This window comes from Eptatretus burgeri, chromosome 3 (assembly GCF_056783735.1).
Source record: "Eptatretus burgeri isolate ZD-2024b chromosome 3, Ebu_testis_v1, whole genome shotgun sequence".
In the NCBI taxonomy this organism is placed as follows: domain Eukaryota; kingdom Metazoa; phylum Chordata; class Myxini; order Myxiniformes; family Myxinidae; genus Eptatretus; species Eptatretus burgeri.
The window spans coordinates 126801380-126823159 of NC_140963.1; the positions used below are offsets into that span (position 1 = coordinate 126801380).

Here is a 21780-nt window from a genome sequence, read left to right on the forward strand (position 1 = left end):
GTGCACATTCAAACAAGACAATCCTTAAGCTGACGTGTCCCCACTTACTCCATCAAGATTGGCTAAGTACTCATACATGCGTCATGCTACTCTATACATTCCTATCTGCTATCTGCTCTATGGTAATATCTAAACCCCTCCCCCCCCAACTCCACACGCACACGCACACGCACACACACACACACACACACACACAACAATATACATATGCATGCACATAATGTGTATCGAAACTCCTACATCTCAACGGCCATAAACTAACTGAGGAGCGTGTGCTCGCAATATCAAATTTGCTTTTCGGTTCTGCATGAACAAAATATTCTAATCACATTGAGAACTGGAATGGCACTCTGTGAGTGCATACCTCTGCCAGGCTGAACAGTTTACATTTTGTATCCTCCTGATAAAGCCGAATCTGGATCCGGACATGAACCCAAACCTAATCAGCTTATTCTTGTCACTTACCCAACTCATCCACCAAGTTTCATCAGAATCCATCCACATCGTTTTCAAATGCTGTGATTTCTTTCATTTTGGCCCCATCTCTCGATGATGAAGAATCACATGATAAATTATTGGATCCAGATCCAGATCTTCACCAAAATCGAATCAATTCTTCCTTGTCACCCACCGCCTAACTTGCCCACCAAACGTCGTCTGAATCGGCCCATAACATCTTGAGATATCCTGCTCACAGACAGACAGACAGGGGTAAAAAAATAACCTCCATCAACCTTCGATGGCACAGGTAAATATGAAATTTCCAGTAAGGCAAAAATTGACTTTAAATATAACTTTGGCCAAAAATGTCCAAGTATTTCGTGTTATGATTTAATGGTGCATGCAAAAATCAATAATGGCTTGTTATTGCATCCTGTTTTAGAGATGTTATCCAATGATTCATTGTGTTATAGTATCTATAAACTGGCATTTTCATTTTTTTTTTTGTGCATCTGAGATTCATAAAATCATTTAATCATAAATAATATCCAAGACAGAGATATTAAGAGACATCGGTATTTGTATATTACTCACAATGCTATGAAGGATTTGAACCTACGATGCAGGACAGTTAAATGTTTGATAAATCGGCATATTCACGCCAAAATTTATTCACGTTTCAATGGCTCTGCTATTCATATATAAACAAAAGAAAATGCAAGTTACAAATGGAAACGCATGACTGTTCCGCTATGTGTCAATACATTGGTTGCTTATTGCGAGCAGCTTTACTGCCACGTCTGATTTGCGTAAATGCATGGTTAAATGCATTAAATTTTGGATGCTTCCCCCCCGATACTCGTGTACGACGACGTGTGAAAGACGATCGTGATGGCGCAGATGTTTTGCAGGAGTGCTGTGGGTTTTGTCCTTTATACAGAGCTCCTTGACTTGTTGGATGACAGAGGGAAGAGAATCAGACAGGATGATGCAGAGGTAGCAGTCTAGTCTCGGGTTGATTCTCCAACCGACAATAAACTGTCATATTGGTGTTTCACAGTCACGGCATTGCATCACAAACTTCACCGCCTCTCGGATGGCCATTAAGCTGAGGACCTGTCTGGTGGCATTAGTTGGCGGATATTAAAAATAATCCAATGTCATATTTGATCACAAATTATGGGTGCGGTATTGTCAGCAAGAAATTGCATACTCCTTCCCTAATTTGCAGGAGCATCGACGCACTTCAGTCATGATGCAACCAGTTGGCCAAAATCGTTGTCATTATTGAATTGGAAGTCGGGTACGTGATGCAATCACTCACGATGATGGTGACAGATAGGGGAAGGAGGTTGGTACAAAATTTGAATCATTTTTAAGGGAGACAGACAGACAGACAGACAGACAGACAGACTCGAAGTTTCTGCCTTTTCATCGTCAAATCCAATTTCACTTAAGCAATTGTAAAAGTTAATTCTGAACCTTTGCCAACAACTTAAGCCTCGAAAGAAAATTGCATTTAGAGTGATGATGTAATTGGTGGTGAAAACGTAAAGAAGGGAAATCTTTCGAAGCACTTATCTCGACCTGTTGTATTGTTTTACATGTTTAAAAGAGATTGTTCAAATCCTTCGAGGTTCGTTTCACACGTTTTCATGTTGAAATGCCTTTTTGATTTTTATTCTTCTCGACAAGCAAGGTGTTGCTGCTGAGGGTCATCACGTGCCACATATGGCACGACGGTTGTTTTTGTCATCCACAATGTACGGACAACACATTGGCAGGAAATTAATTTCATCCCATTAAAATAAAAAAAAGTCAAATGTATTAATCATGTGACCATAATATTCACTGAGCTTTCCCTTCAATAGTCGAGTAATTTGAATGAAATTACTGCAGACAACGTGCTCGGCCTACCAATGACACCGAACCGTTCTGCGATTGTTTCCCCAATGTCAAATGCTGCAGGTAAAGTAGAAGTGAAGGAAATGTTTCCAGGGAATGCTTTAAGTCGCTTGGTCCCATTGATGATCCATATTAAATCCTTTGAATAAGCCAGCATCCTTACAGATTAATTGCATTCCTTTGTGTTCCACTGCTAACCTCACCAGTGATCGATTCTCCCTCTAATAAAATCGCCCCCTCCTCTCTCCATCGTGCCTGTCGTTTGTAATGAGTTTTCAGCGCATGGCTTAGATGTCTATCTCGTTCCTTGGCGACCGCAATTTCTGGACTTCTGTCCCATCTGAGAATTGTCTCATTCATTGGAATTGGCTTCAAAAGGACATCCTCTTCACCATCTACTTAAAAAAAAAAACGCTTACTTGTATAAATTTAAGAAAATGTTAGCTTTGGATAACTCCACGAATATCGAAGCGGTTATGTCGTATTTCTTCCAAACACGACCTGAACCACCGCATACGGTGAGATGTTTCATGAAGGAGTTTGTCGTGACAGAATGTTCTTGTTGGGAAGAGGATGGAAGTTGGGGTCAAAAATACAAGTTTTTGCTTTCCCGGTGGACATTGCCCAGATGCAAGTTATGCAGGTATGCTTGTTCAAGAATGTGTACGTCAGTTTCCAATGGGAAGAAAGTAACCCACACATGTTGTCAATATTTTGAAGTGTTTGTGTGTTTGTTTTTTTTGTGTTTGTTTGATTGTGCGTTATTCTTTCACAGCGGAACCGTAGCACCGAGACGCCCCAACTTTTTTGGGTGTAGGTGCTTCAGAATGTGTTGCAAGGTTTAAGCTAACACGCATCGGCCTCGGCGTCCGTGTTGAGGCCACAAATGGCCACTATAAAGTGTATATTGGGATGTGGGTCAGGCAGTGCTGCCGCCGTCCCACAGGCAAATGGTAAACCACCACGAGGCCAATAACTCCATCGCTTTTCAATGTCCAACACGTCCCAAAACCACCGCCGGGAAAAGGTCGACACCCCGCCGGGCAGCTCTTGGTTTCCCCTGCTATTGTTTGATGAAATAGACATTTTGCTTGTCGAACTCCAATTTTGAATTCCGATATTGGCTTTGAAGCTCTGATAACAGATCCGCCCTCAATGGAGCCATTTTAAGACGCGTACCTTTTTTCACATCGACCGGGGCAAACGTTATTTTTACCTGCACCGAGGGGAACTCGGATTGAAATGACGTGTGTACCTCTTTTTACTCGATTGAAAGATGTGTCTGATCAACCGTTGCTTCTGAATTCCGGATACTTTGTTGGAGGTCATGTTGAGGAAAACTTTTCTTCGGCAATTCTAAATACAGCTATCTTTTTTTTTTGGGGCTGATGAAAGTGTGCTTTTGTCTTTTTGAGTTTCAGATCTCCGACTGTCAACTGTTAAAATCTCATTTACTTTTTTGTCTTCTCTTCTGAGCTTCGCAAAACGATAATGATCTGTCACTTCGAGTTAAGAAAGATATTAACACCGAATTATATCCGGTAGTTATTATTTCAGGAAAAAAAAAAAAGATTTGAAAATTCTATTCTATTTTAAGTTGCATTTTTTTTTTCATTTGAAAAAAAAGAAGAAGTAAAAGTTATTTCGTCGGGTATTTTAAAATATTTCTCCGTTCATACGAGCCAACTTATCGGGACTGCGATTTTCCTTTTCTCAAGATCATTGGTTTGCCATCTCCATGGCATCCGACATCGATTCCACCGAGGAACACTTTCCCAATAGCCTACTTTCTCTCATGCACTGGTTTTTCCCTCCATCCTGCCTTTTTTTTTTCATCCTATCCATATTCTTAGCCCTGATGCACTGAATCCCATGACAAGACCGTTGCAAACGGCTTAATTTCTCAGCTTGGAAGGTGAACCTGACTTAAGGCAGATTTAGCAACACACCGAAAGTTTTTGCAACAATTAGTGTGTCCATCCTGAGGCAAGCCAGAAAACATCATCTTGAAAATCTCAAAGTTGAACTCTTCAATCCGTCTTCTTTCTCAAAGTTGCGGTGGAACCGAAGTTTGTCTCTGCTGTATGCCCCTCCCCCCTCCCTCACCTCAAATGGCATCACCCCAGTCTCCGCTTGAGTTGAGGTAGAATGGCTCAAATTTGCTTACTTCGAAACCTCATGCACCAAATGCATCCCACTCTCTCACCATCTTACCCCCCTCATACCCACTGTCTGACATTTTATCCTTATGACCCAAGAAGGTAAAGAAAATTCTTCCTGGCCTCGACCCTGCTTTGGTGACTCGTGCAGTCAATGTGCTCCCATCAATGGAACCCTCTGCTCTCAACTCCCAGTGGACGCTGGAGTCCCACAAGGCAGTCTTCGGCCCTCTCTTCTTCCTGGTCTTCATAAACTACCTATCGGATGTTCTGGACAACCCTCTCCTTCTCTTTGCAGACGACTCCACATCTTTATTTTCAGTCATCCTATTGAGAAGCAGATAGCAGCTGCTTCACTCTCTTCTGATCTGGAATTGATTAAATGCCAGTCTGATGAAGATAAAATGTCTTTCAATCCGAGCAAATCTCAGTTGCACGTTGTTGCTCCGAAAGGATCGTCAAACAAACCCACATATTTCCATGGTCAGCCACCGAAAGACGTTTGCTTTCTTCAGCTTCTCGGCCTCACCATCACCCATGATTTCTCCTGGGCCAAACACATTGCAAAGCTAAGCTCCAATAACAATTGCAGAACTACTCACAGCCTAAAAGGCCTTTGTCTGAAGTACTGCTCTCCCCTATCGGCGAGCACCCCATCGCCTTTGTCTCGTGGATTCTGTGGAATCTAAAGCTCCCAACATTATTGGCATCTTCCTCATTGAGTCCAAAGTACAAGGCCTGTGACTGTCACATTGCAGACAGGTCAGCAGCCTCTGTCGGAATAGCTCGCTCTTCTCTCTCAGCCCTCCAACCTTTCACAATAACTCCAGGATGCATTTGTTATTCCAATAATCCCCTCATGGTTTAATTCCCAAAATTCAGGCATATTGCACATCTCAACTCTTTTGTTCCTCTGTTCCCCCCCCCCCCATCTGTAAAACAACCCTCCTGCAGATGTTCAATCCCACTTTCCCTCCAAGACTTCAAGCTGGCTGCCCACTACTTTCTCGGGTCGTCCGCCATCTCTACCCACAATTCTTTCCATTCCATTAACCTGACCAAACCTAACCCATCTTAACTGTATGGTTACTCTGTTTCCTCCTTCCCTTCCCTTCTCCTTTTCCTGTTTATTTATTCCCTTGCTCGTTGTGTTGAACTGTTGTCCCACTGGTCCTGAGTTCAAATCCCGCTACCCGTTGAATTAATACCAGGTGGGGTTGACTCAGCCTGTCATCCTTCTGAGGTCGACAAAATGAGTACCATCTTTCTGGGATGATTGAGCCATTGGAGTATCCTGCGTCGGAGTAGCGACCCGTCCAGGATTGCGCCCAATAGCCCAGGAGACCTCTTCGACAGCACCGACGCTCTGTACAGAGTATGGTCCCAATGGATGGATGGACCCTCCGTCACCTCCCTCTTCCATGAGTCTCAATGTTGTATATGTTAAAAATCCGATTGCACATCTTGCAATATGCCGTGATTGACCTTATTTTATTCATTCATACTAACTTGGATTTTTTTTCACATCTTTTGATTTGCAAGGTAATTGGTGCAGGTAAAAGCCATTTGGCTTGTCACAGCTATGCCTTCTCCCTGCAGTCACACCCAATTCCAGTCGTTCTAATTATACAACTAACTGAAACCAAGAATATTGGCCTGCTCTTTTAAAAAATATTGTGGGATGTTTGACACATTTTAAACTGAATACAAATGACGCGGTTGGCTTTGTATTGCGATCTGGAAGACAACATGATTTGAGATGGCATGACTCCTGCTGGCGCTACATCAAATTGGAAGTCAAATTTAGACGAGACAACTTATAAGCATTTAAATTAGCACTATTTATGGCAGAGAGGCAAGGAAGTAGTGCAGTAGGAGGTCGTGCTTGTATTTTTGGACTTATGAGACCTGGACAAAAGGCAGATGAGAGCAATGTTGGAAAAATGAATTTCAATAATCAGTGTTGGGAAAAGTTAAAGAGAATTCTGCAACAGAATATAAAAAGAAACCTGAATGCAAAGGTGGTTTATTTCTGTAAATATGAATGCCAACAATAAGACATTCAATGCAATGCATGCTGGAAAGTGTAATGATGTAACGCAAGAAAACCTGATTGAAAAGCTGTCGTTGAAGAAACAAAGTAAATTTGAGCGAATTGAAGCCAAGACATTGATTTGCGTGGGGGTTCGAGGTTGGTTGATTGGCCCAAACTTTGTCTTGTAAATTCGTGATTTCTCAGATTTGAATACCAATCCCATTGGGGTTTTTTTTTTTGTTTTTTTTTTTTGCGATGGGAACTGTATTTGTGAGTGGCTTGTTGGTTGAGTGGATGAAGCATTGTTGCTATCACCCTCACTGGTTCGATTCCCATGGCTCCTCAGTGTAAATGTGATGTCCTCTGCCTCACAGTGGTGACCTCTGTGATTATTTCGAGCCTTCAAGCATTCATGACTTGTGAGCAACCTGACTCTGTCAAAAGTGTGGGGTCAACCACCACAAACGGTGGTGTAGCTGTGCTGCATCAATAACAATGCAACCTCTGGATTATACTTGATTGATTAATTTTCTTGACATAGTATTATTACAACGCATATGCTGGAAGCTTTACCATCAAATGGAAAACTTTAAATCACTCTCGCTTACACCCCTTCTACTTTTTATGCTTCCGCTGACAAAGTCACCGGAGGGTTTACGTTTTCAGGTTGGCCGTCCGTCCATCCGTCCGTCCATCCGTCGGTGCATCCGTGATGACAGGCTGAGTCAACCCTCCCTGGTGTTGATTCAACAGCCCGACAGGGGCTTGCACTTAAGACCCGAGGGTCTTTAGCCAGCCATCTTAACCGTTAAGCCAACACCAGGTCTACAAGTATGTGTCATGATGTAATAATGTGGGTGGAGGCATATCGTTTGACGTCGCAAGGTCGAAGAGTGCTGTTGTCGTTAACAATGTAAGCATTCCTTGAACTCCTACTCATTTACTCCATAGAGCAATCACCTCTTCAATACTATAAGAGAGATGTTTGTCTGTCTGTCTGTCTGTCACCATTTTTCTCAGAGATGGCTAAACGGATCTTTATCAAACCTTCAGAGGTTCATCAGTGAGTGTCAGGGCGTGTTTTAGGCAAAAAAAAAGTTTTTGTAAATTTTGAAAAAGAAAGTTGGATTGATTTCAAAAAAAAAAGAAGAAAAAAAGCTCTATCGTGCCAAAGCCTTTGCAGTTTTGCGAAAGGCAATATTAAATGTTCCCTGACCCCATTCCTTTGTGGGTGCAGGGAAGAAGGGCAATCCCTGCTTTATTATACCTCATAAAACTCAAATCAAAATCCAGCTTTAATGGTGATCATGTGTCAGTTGTGGATGTCTCTTGCTGAAAAAAAAAATACTCCTTTGTGATTATGCATCAGAAATGTTTTATTATTTATGTAAAACAGCTCGATAAGCACCTTCCATTGCAACGTCGGCAAAATTATTTGATCACTCCATAAATACAGAGGACATCAGAACTTGCTTTTATTGAAAGGGAACGTGAGGAGGGAGATTTTAATTCTATAATAGTAAATTAAATGTGCAAAACATTGCATAATGAATGACCTCATTTTTGCACAAAATTTAATATAAGCCATTCCAAAATGCTATTAACGACATCAACAATCACATCAAGGTTCTCCCCAGGTTTTGAGAGTTTTTTGGATGTTAGCCGACTTGGTATGGTGTTGATGAAAGAGGACAATGGTCAGTGATAAAAAGAGCTCATTGAGTTTTTACGATCGAGAATGTTAAAAATGCGAGAATGTCTATCGAATATTTACTATTGTGCAAGAATAATAATATATAATAGAAATGGAGAGTGAAAGAGTGATCAAAATGCAAGAATATTTAATATCGAGAATGTTAAAAATGCAATTACTGACTTCTTCCGCTCTTGTAGCGAATGTGTGGCTCTCAACATAACCCTTTCTTCTCCTCTCACTGTAAATGTTGGAGTACCCCAAGGCAGTGTTATGGGCCCCATCTTTTCCTAATCTTCATTAATGATGTCAGTGACTCTCTGGAAAATCCTCTTTATCTCTTTGCTGATCAATGACTCCACTCTCTGCCATGACATCTCTCATCCTTCTGACAGACAGGCAGTAGCCTCTTCCCTCTCGTCTGAGCTCACCAAAATCACAAACTGGTCAAGCACTTGGAACATGTCTTTCAATCCTGAGAAATCCCGCACACTCACTCTCTGAAAGCACCGCACCACAATTCCTCCCATCTACTTTTTTCAACAACCCTCTCAACGAGGTTCAATCACTCAAACTCTTGGGTCCCACTCTCAGCCATGATCTCTCTTTGGCATGCCACATTTCAAAGTTGTCCTGCAAAGCCAGACACCGACTGGGCATCCTGCCATGCAAAGTCCTTCCTTAGCACACCTGAGCTCCGAAACACCTTCAAGAAATTCATACGCAACTTGAGAGAATATTGCTGTCCCCTCAAGTCTGGCTCCCCTGCTTCACATCTTGCTCATCTTGACACCATGGAAACCAAGGCTTTCTAGATCATTGGAATCTCCCACGATGAAGCTGAGTCAATGGGCCGATCGCTTTGCCATTGCCGACAGGTCGGTCGTCTCTCTGTTTTCTTCCTCCTCTTTTCTGGTCTTGCACCCTCTGTCCTCTCTGTGCTTTGTCCTCCCAAACTGCAGGATGCACGCGGTCTACCAGCAACTCCCTCATCGTGAAACTGCTTAAATCCAGAATGACTGCTCACCTCCTCTCATTTATTCCTCTTTCATCCTGCCTGTGGAACCACCTTCCACACACTCTTCAATTTCATTCTTCCTTCCACCTCTTCAAGACAGCTGTTCACCACCATCTCGTCACTCCTATCCAAAACCATGATCTTTTGTACAGCCATGAAACCACTCCACCCCCCCCCCACCCCTCACAAAATTTTGCTTTTGTATCCATCTTGTCCAACCCTTGCATTCTCCCCTACCCCTTATCGGTACCTGCATCCCTATTTTGTCCGTCTCCATCTATTTTCTCCCTCCCCTGCTGTTGGCATTTCTCCTTTCTTCTGCTGTTCCCTTTGTTATGTTGTGTCCTGATCTGTCCTGTGTCGTAGCTCTTCCATGAGCCAACACAATGTATAATTTAAAAAAAATGCAGGATATACCATTGTATCTTCGCTTCCTTTTTGTTTTTTATTTTTTTTATTTTTACAACATTATTTGCTGTGGCTGGAGGGAGACAGAAACCAACAAGTCCTCAATTGATGCTATCGACGGTAAATTATCAGTAGGTTTGTCTTTTCCACATTTATTCACCATCCATAAATCAAAGCCCGACATGGTTGTCATGGAAATTTTCGAGCACCAATAATGTATTTTTTATAGCAACGTTGAAAGAATCCATTCCACAAGTTTACAATGGGTATGGACCATCTTTTATTTGTTTTTTTTTTGTTTTTTTAAACTGGGAGAACTTTCAGGAGCTCATATTAAACAAAAGTTTGTTTGACTGATCACATTATCAATGAAATTTAATGAGTCAACCAGTTATTAAAACCCCACGTGAAACGAAGGGAAATTCATCACAGTTCGTATTGTCAGACATTGCAGCTGGTACTCAATCAATCGAGCAAAAGCACATCAGTATTATCCAAAGTCGTTTTAAGTGTTCTCAATTGCAAGCATGAAGAGAGAGTGCCCAATGCTCGAGCATTTTTCCCCTTTGAACAAGTCTGTTCCTTTATTATCCTCACGCTTTTTGAAAAAAAACCCCCAAAACTGGGGATATTGTAATCGGCTCCATCTGTCTGTCTGTGTGTCAGTCACACTATCAAATCCTAAACGGCTGGACAGAGATACACCGAACCTGGAAGTTTTGATCACTACGTGGCAAGAAGGTGAAGGAGCAGTCATTCTGCCCCCACCCCCTGGAGCAGGGTCAAAAGGTCAAATACCAAAAAATGCAATTATGTACGGGACCATTTCAAAATGAAGCTCAGTGTATGCAATCAACATTGGGAGACGCATGAAATATGTCAACAATTTTTGGGGGATTTGACCCTCTGTTCATTCCCTAGGGTGTGGGACTTCGGGTCACAGGGGTTAAAAGAGGGAAAAAACATTAAAACTCAAAATTTGATGTTGGGTCATTCCCATTGGAACTTTTTGCCATCTTTCAAAATTACTTACACTCATTACTTACAGTCACCAATTACAAAAATTACAAAAGGATGCCCAGTCGGTGTCTGGCTTTGCAGGCCACTCTCGTGTTTGTGTCTTGCCCATTGTGATTAACAGTGCAGAGGTGAGATGCGAAGGTATGCTTCATTGATTGGATGGATCAATGGAAACTTTGCTACTTTTATGGGGGTGGATAATCGTTACTGAAGCATTTGAGGATGCTTTATATGTTTACTAGCTGAAGCCTGTGGAATTTTATAATCTCAGAAATATTTCCATGTAACTTCTCTATCTCTGACCTTTGAAATGAGCAGTTTCTTGCAGGGCTTATACTGGATGGTTTGCCATTGCTTTCCCAGCATTGTTTGTCTGTGCTCTTTTCTTTTAAATGGTCTGTGCTCGATTCTTCAAGCAACGAATCAGCACATACCATTTTTAATGTTTTTGGGATGACTCAGACAGGTTTGAACTGCTGACCTCCCAGACTCAGAGCGGATGCTCCAACCATTACACAACCATGTCTGGTTATACAGACATATATATATATATATATATATATATATATATATATATATATATATATATATATATATATATATATATATATATATATATATATATATATATATACACACACACACACACAGATACATACACACTGATGAGCCAAAACATGATGACCACTGACAGGTGAAGTGAATAACATTGATTATCTTGTTACAACGGCACCTGTCAAGGGGTGGGATATATTCGGCAGCAAGTGAACAGTCAGTTCTTGAAGTTGATGTGTTGGATGTAGGAGAAATTGGCAGGAGTAAAGACCTGAGCAACTTTGAGAAGGGCCAAATCGTTATGGTCAGACGACTGGGTCAGAACATTTCTGAAACGATAAGGCTTGCGGGGTGCTCCCAGTCAGCAGTGGTGAGTCCCTACCGACAGTGGTCCGAGGAGGGACAAACCACAAACCGGCAACAGGGTGTTGGGCGCCCAAGGCTCATCGATGCGTGAGGGCAACGAAGGCTATCCTGTCTGGTCTGAACCGACAGAAGGTCTACTGTGGCACAAGTCACAGAAAATTTTAATGGTGGTCATGGGAGGAATGTGTCACAATCCACAGTGCATCGCACCCTGCTGTGTATGGGGCTGCGTAGCTGCAAGACCGGTCAGAGTGTCCATGATGACCTCTGCCCACTGTCGAAAGCGCCTACAATGGGCACGTGAGCGTCGTAACTGGACCTTGGAGCAGTGGAAGAAGGTCGCCTGGTCCGATGAGTCCCATTTTCTTTTAGATCACGTGGATGGCTGTGTACGTGTGCACCGTTTACTTGGGGAAGTGATGGTACCAGGATGCACTGTGGGAAGACGACAAGCCAGTGGAGGGAATGTGATGTTTTGCTGGGAAACCCTGGGTCCGGCCATTCACGTGGACGTCAATTTGACACTTGTCACCGACCTAAACATCGTTGCAGACCAGGTACACCCCTTCATGGCAATGATATTCCCTGATGGCAGTGGCCTCTTTCAGCAGGATAATGCGCCCTGCCACAATGCACACATTGTTCGGGAATGGTTTGAGGAACATGATGAAGTGTTCACGGTGTTGCCCTGGCCTCCAAATTCTCCAGATCTCAATCCGATTGAGCATCTGTGGGATGTGCTTGACCGACAAGTCCGATCCACGGCGGCTCCACTTCGCAACCTACAGGACTTTAAGGATCTGCTGCTAATGTTTCGGTACCAGATACCACAGGACACCTTCGGGGTGTTGTCGAGTCCATGCTTCGGCGGGGCAGCGTTGTTTTGGTGGCTCACGGAGGACCAACATCATATTAGGCAGGTGGTCATAATGTTTTGGCTCATCACTGTATACACCGGGGCAGTGTCAATCCCATTCCACACATTATTTATATAAAACACACACTTATTTATACTCTCCATGTACCTGTCCACCCCCCCCCCCCAAACCCTCACCTCTCTCTCTCAACACCTTGTATCTATCAGCACAATGTGATTATACATATATATGCATATATTTATATGTCGTATTATTCTTATTCTTATTCTATGAATACGTAAACTAACAAGAAATGCGCTCCATAGAGCGCATACCTGTGCCACACAATGCCTGATCCAGTATAACATATTGGGCTCATAAATTTTTGAAATATCATGCTATATATTGTTTTGGGCCCATCTTAAATGGTGAATTACTTTAGAAACAATTTAAATTCTCGTATCTGGATCTAGATTCGTATCTTCACTAAAATTGAATCAATTCGTCCTTGTCACACACCCAACGTGTCCACCAAGTTTCGTCCGAATCCATATACTACCTTTTGAGATATCATGCTATATATTTTGGCCTTCTCAATGGTAAAGTCACTGAAAAAAAAATTCGTATCTGGATGTTCACCAAAATCGAATCTGTTCGGCCTTGTCACACATCCAACCTGTCCACCAAATTTTATCCGAATACGTCAACAACTTTTTGAGATATCCTACAAACAAACAAGCAAGAATGATGTCATGCACAGCACGATGCTTGCAAAATCAATAAAACAAATTTTATCTGAAAAATAATTGGTCACGGAATTCAATGACCAAATACACAAATCCTCTTCAATTTTTAAGTCAATCGGATCGGGAGAAGGATGCTGAGGATGGATCCACCAGGTAGGAGGAGAAGAGGAAGGCCAAATAAGAGGTTCATGGATGCGGTGAGGGCGGACATGCGGGTGGTTGGAGTGTCAATGGACGATGTGGAGGATAGAGCGAATTGGAGATGGATGATCCGCTGTGGCGACCCCTAATGGGAGCAGCCAAAAGAAGAAGAAGATATGAAAGATTACAGGCCAAATTGCAAAGAGGCAAAAACAAACGTTTAAATAACTAGAAGGGAACTTGGTAGAGCGAAAACCTCCGCCACACAATGCTTGATCCACAAGAACATATCGGGCTCAATGCATTTTTGAAATATCATGCTATATATCATTTTTGGCCCTTTCAATGGTGAAGAATCAATTTAATAAAAAAACTAAATAATTCTCATTTCGAGATCTGGATGAGGATCTTCACCAAAATCGAAACAATTTGTCCTTGCCACACACCCATCGTGCTCACCAAGTTTCGTTCGAATACGTGCACAACTTTTTGAGATATCCTGCACAAAAAAACAAACAAGAAGAAGTCGTCATGCAAAGCACGATACTTGCAAAATCCATAAAACAAATTTCACCTAAAAAATAATTGGTGGTTGAATTCAATGACCAAATATGCAACTCCTCTTCAAATTTCAAGTGGATCGGATGAAAATTGAGGATTTCAGAAATGCCACCCTAGTTGTTGACCTTTGGCCTATGTTGACCTTTTAGTCTCTGTTGACCTCAAAAATAATTGGCTGGCTGAATTCAGTGACATGAAATATAAACCGTCTTCAAATTTCAAGTCAATCAGATGAAAAGTGAGGAATTTAGAAATTCCACCTTAGTAGTTGTCCTTTGCCCTATGTTGACCTTTTGACCTCAAAAACAATAGGCTTCTTCCTTATGACAAACTCTACCATGTGGTCAAGTTTCGTGAAGATCGGTTTGAAATTGTGACCTGCAGGCGACAAACAAACACACAGACCAATATACAGAATAACAAAATCGACTAACCAAGTTACTTGAAAAATTTTCGATTTTGCAACTTACAAACGGACAGACAGAGACGGGTGAAAACATAAACTCCCTCACTTACGGTGGCGGAGGTAATGATGCATATACATAACAGGATCAAGAAAGAGAAACAGATTCATGGAAAACTGGAAACTCAGTGACAATACAAGCATGCCTGATGAAAATGAGAGTGCAAAAGTTCCATGAGTCCAGAAATGTTGACCCACAAGGACTTGGAACAACGAGCAATGTGCAAATGACCAACATTATTGAGGTGATGCTCCAATTTATCTTTATTTGAAAATAATTCTTCCCCAAAGTGTTATCTTGCAGGGTGGTAATTGGACGTCAGCGGCAGTACAGGTTCCTCGGTGGAATGGGAAGGAGGAGGGGATGCTGAAACTTGCACAAGATGTTAACTCACTTCCTCTTCAAGAGCAGAAATTCCTCCACCATGTATCTCCACGCAGACTTAAGCCAGAACTCTCGAATCAGCTTGAGGAAACAAATTTTGCTGCAACTCGTTTGTTTAAGATTTTTTTTTTCATGCTTAGAAGTTTGCCGAAAAACGGCTTTATGCCTCGCAGCCCAAATATTTTAATGCGCTTCTGTTGCATCACTGGAGAGTCAATACAAAACATCCCATACAAACAGAATGTCTGCCCTCCATGCCAAAAGTCTCGTTGTTGCGAAAGAACAAATCATTGTTGGTTTTTCATAGCTTACGGAGTCGGGCACTTCTGTCAACTCCAAAGAAAAACAAATTTTTGGGTGACAAGGAGTCGATGTACTTCTACAATGAATTTTTTTTTTTTTTTTTTGCTTTTATGTCTATATCCAAGGAAATATTGTCCTTCATTATAAAGTTGGTGGTGATCTGTTGTGAGGTCGTAACAACTTCACATTTTTCAAATGGAATATTCAATGTACACTCACTCTTTTTATCTACAACCTGTCACATTGAGGAGTGTTTGTCAAAATCGATCCCGATGCCACGTCTCTTGAGATATTGAGCAACACCTATAAAACATTGCTCAATCTCTCAAAAAATAGCTGTAATAATGAAAAGCAAATCCTTGTTTGTACAATTTTTAGTGAGGCGTGCTATGGAAAGTCGCATTCCTCGATAAAAGGCGCAGATTTTTGTTTTGTTTTGTTATTTCTTCTACTTTATCACCTGCATGTGCTGCTTTAGGCATTTCATTAGTCAAAATCCAAAGAGCTTTTGGAGGTTTGATTGAGGCATTTAATCAAACTGCAGTTATGCCTCTTAGATTATGTGCTCAAGCTCATCATTTTCCAAATCGTCTTCCATGACTATTCATTCTTACGAGCTATGCCTACCCATCATTTTGCTGACGGATTGAATCAAAAGACAGCATGTTGCACTTCACAAACATCTTGCATGTCTATCTGTGAGTCTCAAGGAGAATGTAAAATCAAGCGAAACGTGCAAAAAAAAAAATGGGATCTTTTATAATACGTATTTGTTGTTGATATTGTTGTTTGTGTCCTCCTTATGTGTACTGTTATATATTTTTCGACTGATTCGAGAAGTATTACTGTATCTAAATTTGTGTTCCTTCCGTGTCCTTCAGCTTTATTCTGAAGGATTCCTGTTGTTGTGCCATTGGAACCTCTACATTAAAGTTCCAGGTCCTGCTGCTGCTTCATACATAATTCAAATTTTTAGGAAAGTCAGTTTAATATCAGTTACCTTCAAGTACATAAAATAAACGAGAACTGCTTTTAGTAGAGCACATATTATCTCCACCAAGCTGTACAGTTTACGTTTTGCATCCCACTAAAAGGCCGGATCTGTATCTGGACCTGAACCAAAATCTAATCGGCTTGTTCTTGTCAACTGTCCAACTCATCCACCAAGTTTTGTCATCCGTCAACAACTTTTTGTAATATCATGCTATTCATCGTTTTTGGCCCAATCACTCATTGGTGAAGAATCGCTTGAACAATTCCAGTATCCGTATCCAAATCCAGATCTTGTCACACACCCAACATGTCCACAAAATTTCATCCAAATTCGTCCCTAAGTTTTTGAGATATCCTGCTCACAGACAAACAGAGAGATGAGGGTGAAAACATAACTTCTGTCCACCTTCTGTGATGGAGATAGTAAGGAAATTTTATAAGGTTTTTTTTTTATCTTTGCTGTATTTATATTATCATGTTCCAGGAATATACACTTAGCGGAAAGAAAATATGAAAGAAAATATGTTGTTTTGTTTGACTAAAATGACTGATGGAACACACTCATCTGCATTTTATTTTATTTTATTTTTTCATTTATTTATGGATGTTGTCTGACGATTGTGTGAATTTTTTCTGGTATACCAGCTTTGATGTCCATCGGCACGCAAAATTTCAGCTTTCCACATCACCCGGAAGGTACCAATCTTTAATATCAGTGAGTAAGTGAGTCAGTGGTCAGAAAGAACTTTATATATGATATATGATGTATATGATATATATATATATATATATATATATATATATATATATATATATATATATATATACTTGCATGTAAATAATGCAATTATATGACAAATGAGTAATTTGTGTGAGCACTTTATTTATGTGTAGTCGAGGTTATGCCCTTCATGTCTGATGGGGTGACTGCCTCTGGCATAGTCCAAGCTCTGCCAATATACTGGGTGGGGGAGCTGGAGTCCACGCGCTGACTATTGTTTGTGGATATTTATGTTTATGGACAATTTTGTGGGCTTTTCTTCTTCTTCCTGGGATTGAGGCTTCACGTAACATCTGTATGCCAAATTTCAGCTTTATAGTCCATCCAGAAAGTACGACACATTTATATCAGTGATGCAAGCCTGGTGTTGGCTTAGTGGTTAGGGTGGCGGCTTGGGATCCTAGGGTCTTGAGTTCAAGCCCCGTTTGCCACTGAATTAATATACACCAGGAGGTTGACTCAGCCTGTCGTCCTTCTGAGGTCGGCAAAATGAGTACCAGTGTACTGGTAAGGGGGACACTGCATCAGCGGCATTGCCACGTCCCAACCAGCAGCCACAGGTTGCACTCAATAGAGAGAGATATCAGTGAGTGTGCAGAAACATTTTTACACACACACACACACACACACACACACACACACACACACACACACACACACACACACACACACACACACACACACACACACACACACACACACACACACGTCTATTAATTATGTACTGTTTGAGCGTCAGTTGCACCCTGACTTCACACACGTACGTCAATTCATTATGAATGATTGAAACATACCTTTTTACTCTTTAGACTGCCGAGACCCCTTTGACCGTTGAAGACCCTTTAAGACCACAAAGGCCGCTGAAGATGCCTAAGGGCCAGATGACCCAAAAGACCCTTTAGACCCCTAAAGACCCCTTTTACCTTTAAAACCCTTATGACTCCTTTTACCTTTAAGACCCTGATGACCCCCTTTACCATTAAGACCCTTATGACCCCTTTTACATTTAAGACCCTTATGACCCCTTTTACCTTTAAGACCCTTCTGACCCCTTTTACCTAGAAGACCCTTTCAACACTTTCGAAGCCTTGAGATCCTTTCTCCCTTTGGACCTTTAATGCCCTTTTGACCCCGAGACTATTTAGACGATTGGTTCTTAACTTGGGGGGTGCGCCCCCCCCTTGGGGGGCATGAGTAATTTTCAGAGGGGATGTGAGCCTGGAGAAAAATGTCGGAATTTCTCCAATTATTTTTGGAATTCTCTTTACAAGTGTTTGCATAATATCGTGATGAACATGAAAAAAACAAAAGTATCGCCTTTAATAATTTTCGTTTTCTATTCACCACGAGGCCCACCATTTTCTGTATTGAAATTAATTTTTAAATTTTACATTTATTTAAATTTAAAATTAAAAAAAAAAATTCTCAGAGATTTGCAGTACCCATTTCAAACTAAATCATTCGCAATGAGTGCAAAAAAGCGGAAGTATCTTGACGAATATATTTGATTTGGATTTGTGTCCCTCCAAAAGGGTGACACAGAGGTACCCCAGTGAGTAATATGCTACAAGACTCTGAGCAATGATGTCGTGCGGCCCACAGACTTGGAACGCCACTTGAAGACAATGCATCCTGCTCTAGATGCCAAATCCAAGGCATTTTTTGAAACAAAAAGGCAGTCCTTGAAGCAAGCTAAGATGGACAGCAGTGGAGCATTTTGGCAACAGACTTCAAAGGTTGTTGAGGCTTCCTACGAGTTTGCCATGTTGATTGCAAAGAGCAAAAAGAGCCATAACATCGGAGAGACTCTCAAAAAACCAAGCGTACTGCGTGCAGCAGAGCTCGTTCTGGGGAAGGATAGTGCAAACAAACTTTCCCAAATCTCTATCAAACGATACCATCAAGGGAAGGATCGATGAAATGTCTCAAGACATCAAAGATCAAGTTCTCGACCAAGTCAGAGCTTCTCCTGTATTTGCCATCCAGTTGGACGAAACGACTGATGTTGCTCAGTGTTCTCAGCAACTGATGTATGCTCGTTTCTGGTCAGGCAGTAGTGTAAAAGAGGAAATGCTCTTCTGCCATCCCATGGAAAGTTATACAACAGCAACAGATATTTTTCAAGTGGGATCAAACTTCTTCCAGGAAAATCAACTTTCGTGGGACTCGCTGGTCCTGGTGTGCACTGATGGAGCTCTGGCCATGCTCAGTTTGCAATCTGGTTTCATAACAAGAGTGAAAGAAAAAAGTCCATCTGCTATAGGTACACACTGCATCCTTCATTGTGAAGCCTCAGCATCCAGAACTCTACCTGCTGAAATGAGCGATGTCATGAACCTGGCTATCAAGGTAGTCAACTTCATCAAAGCTGGAGCCTTAAGGGGCTGTCACACCTTGACGTTTTAGCCAGTGTATGGCAAGGTATCAAAATGTGTGTGAAACACTGGCGTACGCTGAACTATTGATGTTTTTTTAAGTTTTGGGTGTATAATAACGTGTTGGATGTATGCATAACATGTTGGTAACATACACAGAACGTTTCAATCACGTATAGATAACTTATACCAACGAATGCTGAGCGTGTTGTCGGCGTTCACAACCTATGCCCAACGATAGTCTAACTTATGCATAGCGCGGCAGCGTATCGCCGATGATCACGTGGCGTAGGCTATTCATAGGCTGTGGCTCGACGATTCAAATCATAACGGCACGAGACATCGAAGTGTGAAGCCGCTGTCACACCTTGACGTTTTAGCCAGCGTATGTCGACGTATGAAAAATTTGCTGAACCAAGCTGGCACACATCGAATACGTTATGGGTAAGTTTTGTATTCGTTAAGAGCATGCTGGCATACGTCGTAGTACGCCGAGAACGTCGACAAATTTTCAGCATGTTGAAAATTTCTCGACGTACTCGGCGTATGACACACGTTCTGCATATGCTGGCCATAAGTTGCAGGCACGTTATGCGATCATTGACACACATCGACACACGTTACTTGTAAGTTACTCATAAGTCGAAACACGTCAAGGTAATGGTTAGCGTCAGTGTTCCAGACTCCCTGGTTTTTTTTTTTTCTTCGGTATGACGGTGATGTTGACACTTCGATTTCTAGTGCGGCTATGATTTAAATTGTTGAGCAGCAGCCTATTAATTATATTATATTATAACCGCACTAGAAATCGAAGTGTCAACATCACCGTCATTGCGAAGAAAAAAAAAAACAGGGAGTCTGGAACACTGACGCTAACCATTACCTTGACGTGTTTCGACTTATGAGTAACTTACAAGTAACGTGTCGACGTGTGTCAACGATCGCGTAACATGCCAACAACACGTTTCTCATAGGTTAGAAATAAGTTTCGGGTATGCTAAATATTACCTCGACGTGTTTCGACTTATGAGTAACTTACAAGTAACGTGTCGACGTGTGTCAACGATCGCGTAACGTGCCTACAACACGTTTCTCATAGGTTAGAAATAAGTTTCGGGTATGCTAAATATTACCTCGACGTGTTTCGACTTATGAGTAACTTACAAGTAACGTGTGTCGACGTGTGTCAACAATCGCGTAACGTGCCTACAACTTATGGGTAACATTATGCGGAACATGTGAGTCATTCGCTGGCATACGTCAAAAAATTTCAAGCATGGAAAATTTGTCTAACAGCTGGGCGTACTACAACGTATGCCAGCGTACTACGATGTTTTCGCCAGCGTGCTCCTAACGTATACAAAACTTACCCATAAAGTATTCGACATGTGCCAGCGTTTTAGACAAATTTTTCATACGTCGGCATACGCTGGCTAAATCGTCAAGGTGTGACAGGGCCTTTAAATAGTTGTCTCTTCAAACAGCTGTGTGTGGATATGGATTCTGAACATCAAGCCTTGCTTTTCCACACAGAAGTAATGATGGCTTTCGAAGGGAAACATGCTTGGACAGCTTTATGAACTATGATAAGAAGTGGCAACATTTCTAGATTCGCAGCAGAAAGCAGGTATCCATGACAAGTTCCAGTCTGAAGAATATTTGCTGTCTCTGGCTTACCTGGTGGACATCTTTGATGTGCTGAATACCATCAACCTCAAACTCCAAGGGGAAAACATCAACATAATAATGCACCATGACGTCATTCGAGCCTTCATGGCCAAACTCGACCTCTGGAAATGTCGAATTCAGGATGGAAGTACAGCCAGTTTTGCAAACTTGGATTCTGCTCTCATTCACAGTTACCTTGAATCTGCATTTTTAAAAAAACAAATAATTACTCATCTGACTGAATTGAAAGCAGAATTCATCAGATACTTTTCGGATATAGATGAGAAGTGCGAAGCCTGGAAATTCATTAGAAACCCATTTCAATGTGAAGTTGCTGATATTTCAGACGAAGTGCAAGAGGAGTTTCTTGAGTTAAAGTTCAACTCCTCGGCTGAAGAAGACTTCAAAAAACTGGATCTTGAGACGTTCTGGGTCACGTACCTTCCTGTTTACCCTTTCATCTCACATCAAGCTCTTCAGATTCTGACAACGTTTGGATCAACGTATATTTGTGAAGCTGCATTTTCCACGCTCGTTGCTGTCAAGACTAAGTACAGAAACAAGCTGAATGTTGAAGGGGACTTGCGTTGTGCTCTCTCTGGCATTCGAACATGCATTCCAGATCTGGAGCTTCGAAGCAATGTCAAGTATCTCATTAAATGTCATCTCATTAAATATGCTGTGTATATGAGTGTTGCTTATACAGAATTATTTGTGAAATAAAAAGACCAAAAACACGCATTTTTATATATACATATATATATATATATATATATATATATATATATATATATATATATATATATATATATACACACTATATTTCCGGTGTATAAACCACGGCCGTGTATTAACCACACCCCTGTTTTTCGCCCTCATAAAAAAAAAAAAAACTTTTCCGGTGTAT

At 41.4% G+C, this 21780-nt stretch overlaps 1 protein-coding gene across 13 annotated transcripts in view; it reads left to right on the forward strand.

The window, feature by feature from the left end:
* Positions 1 to 21780, forward strand: part of LOC147030935 (semaphorin-6B-like) — a 768963-nt gene that overhangs the window by 148123 nt on the left and 599060 nt on the right. For 3 of the 13 annotated variants that reach the window (XM_085875517.1, XM_085875512.1, XM_085875522.1), the window contains one exon: positions 16695 to 16745. The exons of the other annotated variants lie outside the window; for them this stretch is intronic. The gene's annotated coding sequence lies outside the window, so the exon portion shown is untranslated. The remainder of the gene's footprint in view (positions 1 to 16694; positions 16746 to 21780) is intronic. 13 annotated transcript variants of the gene reach the window in all.